Raw genomic sequence first — 6,769 nt, 5'->3', positions numbered from 1 at the left:
TTTTCATTTTTCATTTTTTAAACTCCTACTACTGACTGAGGCTATTAAGGGCTTAAAAAAAACCTAAGCTTATAAATGGAGTGGATTTTCCTGTGTACTAACTTTTAAAAAATATTTGGTGTCATACAATTTTTATAAACTACCTTTATAGTAGTGCTAACAAGTCAATAGCTGGAGTCTTTAGTAGTTAGATCCCATATATTCTGTTGAATTTAAAGTTGTCAGTGTAAGAAAGTTATGTGTTGTAGTGACAGTGAATTAACTGTGGGGATTCTCAGACCTTTTAGGTGGTTTTCAGGCATGGAGACACAAATAATATATTAAGTAAACGAAAAAACAAGAGATTAAGTTAAATGACAAGAGAACTAAGGCAGTAAAATCAAGTTTCCCTGCAGAAGAGTGTGCTCAGCAGCCAGCCAGGAGAATCTGTGAATAGGAAACACATGCACAAGCTTTTCCGTCACCATCGAGGCCCCTCCCCTCGGCAGATGTCGGTTATGTGGGATCCTTCAGTTTTAAACCCAGGAATAAGCTGTAATAAAACATTAATGAAAACCAGTTGGATAAAACAGTAGAGAATTATTATTTGGTTTCTATCATGACAACTTCTCTTACCACAGCAGCGTCTCATATTTTTTGTCTTTATAAAGTTTTGCATGTGTGTAAAAGTAACCCACGCTTATCATAAAATGTAAATGTTGTAAACGTCTGTAACACAGCCAAGTGGAAGCACCACGTGACACTACAAACAGAGGAGTCCCATCGTCAGTAGTTTGTACCAGGCTCGCGTTTAGTTCCTTTTGTAACGACAGTCGTCCCCAGAGTCAGCCAGGGGTCCAGGGTACTGAGAGGAGGGAGAGCTGCCCTGGAGGAAGGGGACCTGAGTTCCACTTGACTCTCTGTCTTATACCTGCTCTAAGTATGTGGTGATTTCCTGTAAAATGTACTTAGCAGCACCTGAAGTGACGATTCTCAAGTCCTGATCAAGGTCCTTTACCCTCTGAAGAGTCAAAGAGGCCCAGTGAATGGTCTCACCACCCAATACTTTCTCCACATAGCAGAGAGAGACCTCTGAGGACCACTTCAGCTGCCAGCAGACAAGATGCAGAAGACTTTTAACAGACTGACTGAGACACCACCATTGTCCAGTGGTGGCAGCAAGATTTTCTGTGTAGAAGGGTTTAGGGTTGGTATTCTAGCTGGAGCATAGGGGCCAAGGGATGTGAATCAAGCCACTTCTTCTCAGCAGATCCATTGTATTTCACGTAACTGAAGTGTTCATTGCACGTAACTTCTAAGGAGTTGATGGAATTACAGGAGGAAGGACCCCATACCCACCCACACCCATCTACAGCTGTAGAATCTAAAGACCTAAAGTAGAGATATATATTTTAAATTTGAGATGAGGCATATTAGTGTATACACAGGATATTCAGTACAGATTGAACATGGTTCTGGTGTGAGTAATGCTATCCACATGGGGCTCTGGGAAATTTTGAGCACAGGGGTATTTGAAGTGAACGAGACCACGCTACCAGAGCAGACAAACCCATTACATTTCCCACTGTGTCCTTTCTACTGTGTAATTCACCTCTCTTTTCTTTCTTAGAAAAAAAGGCAAGGTTGTTAAATTTTATTTTCATCATCAAACACAAGTTAGTTCCATTGGCCTAGAATAAGTGACATCTCAGATAGGCAGGGAGAAGTTATTTGTTCAACCACTATGCTTAAAATGTAAAGTCCTGCGTTTCTATAGGAAAAAGAATTAAGTCAGGCTTCAGAATTAAGTCAGGCTCCAGAATTAATTTCTCACCGATCAGTAGGCAACCACATAGGTGGGATCATACTTCAGCTCGTGAACACTTAGAATCAAACATCATTTCAGAGCTGGGACTTTTTTTTTCCCATATGTGGGACTAATTAGTATATGGGACTAATTTCCATATACTGTCAAGGGCATTGGTGTGTAAAAACTTGGGGAGTATTGGTAGCTGCATGCATTCTGATAAGGTGGGATTGCGGGCAGTGGGAAAGAGAAAGGCTGAGAAGAAGGTAAGCAGGAGTAAATCACAGAGGGTTTCATAGGTTTCAAGAGTTTCTATTAGAGTCTGTGGACAGCGATTCAGAAATTGTGCTGTGTTTAGGAATCAGCTTGTTAATTAAATGGTGCCTCCAGGGTTTCCCTTTAAAGAGTCTAATGAAGTCGATCTGGGGTAAGACCCAGAAATGGCTTTATACTCTTTGAAGGATATATGTTAGTGGAAAGGAGCTAAAAGTTGTATAATCCTGGTCACATAATTTTACATGTTATGGAGCAGAGGGCTGATCCAGTGAAAATATAGATGAAGGCACAATTATATAAGATTTGCCTGTGATAACGTCTGTCAGAAAACAGTGTTCCATGGGTGTCTTGCCTCTCTGCACTTCTTGTGAGCAGAAACACCAAGTGCCTTTTTTCTGCTCTATTTTTAAGGAAATTTCTGTAGAGAACATCCTTGGAAAATAGATGCGGTGTCTCCTTCCAGAGTAGAAGGCAGGTTTTCCTGCTGTGGAGTGCAGTAAAGAGAAAGTGTCCCTTGAGATGCTGAGCAGGTCTGCTTCCAGGTTGGGGTTTCCTAACTGTAATACATGCCCACCGTGCGTGCCGCAACTGCCTGAGCCGCCTCCGCCCCCAGGAACATGCCATGCATGCTACTGCACCAGCTAACTGTAGCTTGCAGCTAGGATAAAATCTTTGAAACGTCACAGTACTTGACGTGTGCTGCTGGGTTTTCATCCTACTTGTAGTTTGTTGAGCTTCTTTGATCTTTACGTTAATTTTTAAATTAATTTGAGAAGACTTGGGGCATTACTACAAAATGTTTTTCTGCTCCTTCCTGCCCTCTTCTTCTGAAACTCCTATTTCACTTGTATTGGAGGGCTTGGCACTGAGGCTCTGGTTGTGTTTCTTTTTCCTTCAATATTTGTTTTCCTTTTTTAAAATTTTGACTGGATAACTTCTGTTATCTACTTTCAAGTTCACTGTTTATTTCTTACACCACCTAAACATCTGACGTTAAGCCCATCCAGTATTTTTGCATTTCGGTTGTTGTACTTTCAACACTAGAATTTCCCTTTGGCTCTTTCTTCTGCTTTCCATTTCTCCCTTGATATTTCTTATTTGTAGAATCATTGTTAGTTTATCGTGCTTTAATATTCAGAACATATTTATAATTGCTGTTTTGACATCTCTTTATACTAAATCCAACACCTGGTCCCACGCAGTCAGTTCCTATTGACTGCTTCGTTTTTACTTTTATTTTTTCCAATATAGCTCACACTTTCCTGATGCTGTAGCTTGTAAATTTTGGTTGAAAACTGACATTCAAGATGACGTACAGCAAGGACTCTAGATTTTCTCCCATAAGGGCTGCTGAATTACTTTTTTGTAACTTCCCTGAACTTCAGCTACAAAATTAGCGTCTCTCCTGATGTGCAGCTCTTGCCATGTCCGTTGATTTTATTTATTTGCCCATCTGTTTACTTATTGAGTTTTGCCGACGTCCTTAGAGGTGGTTTCTATCTCTGCGTAGTTCAGTGATCAGTTCCAGTGGTTGGGACAGGAGTTGTGATCAGGCAGCTTTATTTCATAAGGCTTCTAACTTCCGCCAACTGACTTGTCTGTGGGTTGAGAAATATATTCAGATGTGTGGCCGATGCTCAAGTCTCTCTTGGCTTTCACTTATCACAGTGTCTTGGGTCTCCCTCAGGCTTGCATAGGACAGTAGCAGGAAGAGGTGTGGACAGCATATCTCAGTGCTTCTATGGTTTTCCTCCTTCTAGGGTCTTCCTATTAAATCTCTGACTGGATGGCCACTCACCCTGAATACATAACAGCCAACTTGAGCTACGAAATCTATGTGATTCTCCCCATCTGCTCTGAACTAAATCTGCCACTTTTAGCCAACAAAGCCATGGTTTATGAGTGACCTTTGCCCTGACTCAGTGAGCCACTTCTGGCCGTAAAGCTAGTCCAGTAGCTAGTCCATCCTTCTTTGTTGAATCATTGTTAGTTAGTATATCGTCCTTTAATATTCTGATGGACTAGCTAGGAATTCTAGGCCATCCAGACTAAGCAGAGAATGCTATGACGGTTGAGCAGGAAAGCTAGAGACTCACGGACAAAACTCGCCCAAAATTGTAACAGTTTTTTGTTTTTTTTTTAAGAATTAACGCTTCCCAATTTGTTGTCGTCTGCATTGGTCGAATGTTAAGGAAACTGAAATAGTTGTTTTTCACATTTTGTCTAGGAATCTACCTGTTTTCTACAAAGGGGAACCAACTAAATTTATTGTAACACCCCAACCAGCAGTGGGCTCATTTAAGAATTGAGCTTATAAAATACCAAGTTAAAGATGTTCAACTGTCATTTTGTAAAAGACTGAGTGAAATTTAGGCAGTCTACATAATTTTAAGAAATTCCATATGTTACCTAACAGTGTAATAGCTGGATCACATGAGAAGTAGACTTTAAATTTTTTTATTTTTAACTGACAAAGTATTTCTCAGATTGGCTGCATCATTTTACATTCCCACCAGCAACATACGAGGTTTCCCACATTCTCACCACCCCTGGTGTTTTCAAACCTGTTTAGTCATTGTAGTGGGTATGAAAAGTTCCTCCAAGAAAAACAGGGTAATTGTAGAAACCATCTTATCTGTGTCACCTCTCTCAAGAATCAGAGTCCTGATAGAGATGTTTTCCACTGTATGAAACTGATTTTTGTGTATTTTAATGGGTTTTCCAGCTGTTTACAGCAGGAGGGTAAGTTTCATTCCAGGTACTCCACTAGGGCTGATAGCAGAGACTCATAGCTAGAATTTGAACTAAGATTCCCTGGTTCTTTTGGTAGCTTTTCATTTCATTTGTAGGTAATAATACTTAGGAAGCGATAAGCATGCCAGTTACCTTTTGGACTGTGTCAGAGGTGGTTTGTCTAATTGATTGTTTCTACATCATTAGATACAGGCTAACCTTGTCTTGTGTTTATTTACTGTGTCTATTATGTTTTATATGGGGTTTTGTTTGTTTGTATCTCTATGTGGTCCATTTCTTTGCTCCCTTATTTGAATTTATTTCGCTGTCTTGAGTGTTAGGAGGTCTCCAAACACAGCCTCCACACAGTTCTGCCCCTCTCCTTGTACAAAGACCACTCCTTCCACCAGTAGAGCTTGTGTACCTTCCCTTAGCAATGTGGCTGAGTTTTAAACCACAGTGACTGGGGGTGGATTCTTACGCAGCAATATATAACCCCAAATTTCAGGAATATTTGTATTTTGTTTTCATGTGGACCTTTATATGTTTATAATGTCCTTATTCTCATTTTTCCTTTCTTAATTTTCTACTCATTTATCTATTACCTTTAATTTTTTGACTCCCACCTATTATATTCCCCCCACCCCAAAGACACTCTGTTTCCTGTCTTTCTCTTGACGATTCTTTTCATTTACAGTTGTGTTATTTCTAAATTGTAAGGACACTTAAGATTATTATACTTTTTTCCTATCCTCATTGCCCTTTTCTTTAGTTATATTTTTAATTTAAATATGTTTAGCCCTTAACTAGTTCCTTAACTGGTCCGGTTTGCACCTAATCATCCCATTTCTTGCTGTGTGTAGGACAAGTCACCATTCAACTTCTGACAAAAATTCACAGGTATCCTTGACACCACTGATTCAGTAACACATAATATATTCCTTTTTTTTTTTTTGCAGAATAACTGGTGATGAATCAGTAGTCACAGGTCTTCCGACACCTTACGTTTTCAAAGACATTTTATACATTTTTGTAAGACTTTTTATATTCTACATAAATTTTCACCACCATCCTTTGTAATACACAGATTCAACTTTGCATTGTACTGAATCATTGTTTCCTCAACTTCTTTGAAAATAATGTCGACTGTAGTTATATAATAGATTCTCCATAGATGCTACTTTTTCAGTCATTTCAACCTTGGCATTGACTCCTGGAATAAACAACAAGGTAGTATTGGTAACATCCATTGACTCATAAAGGGCCAAGAAAGGTCACTTGAAATTATTTGTCTTGGTATTTATTGACTAATGATAATACTTCCAATGTCATTAACTCATCAAACAACTGTTCTCACCAAAAGACTAATAGTCTTTAAAAAGGCCACTTTACACACATTGCTTCAACTGCTGCAGTCAGACGTAATTATTGATAATTCATCATGGGGACCCTGCTTTCCCTGCTTGACTGGAAAGAGAATCACTCAGAAAATTACTTTATTGCAGCCTTAATTTATTATTATTTTTGTATTTGTGAAGGAATTCTGTCCTGATGTTAGACTGCTTTATACATTTAGTAATTTTTCTGAATGCTGCTTTTCTGTGAGGTGGAAAGAGTGGGTTGAATGTATAATCTGGTAATGTTGGTGTATATTGTATTATTTTAGCCCAAGTATAGTGTCATTACATAATAAACACAATGTTTATCATCTATTTTATTAAGAAAATAGTGTATACTCCATAATGCCTGAAAAATCATGAGAATCAAAGTTTACTTTTTTCTTCTTTTCTTCCTTTGACCTAATGGGACCTTTAGTTTCCCCACTATCTGATGATCTTGTTTGTCACTTTTCAGAGCCCCTTCAGCATAAGAAAGTTTTTGCTTCAAGGAAGTTGTGTCTTTCATTTGTGGCACAGGGAGCATTAACCTTTTGTATGTGCTTTGCATACTTTAGATTTTTAAATGTCTCTCTCT

Source organism: Pseudorca crassidens, chromosome Y (genome assembly GCF_039906515.1).
Source record: "Pseudorca crassidens isolate mPseCra1 chromosome Y, mPseCra1.hap1, whole genome shotgun sequence".
NCBI lineage: Eukaryota > Metazoa > Chordata > Mammalia > Artiodactyla > Delphinidae > Pseudorca > Pseudorca crassidens.
This window is presented reverse-complemented; position numbering follows the sequence as displayed.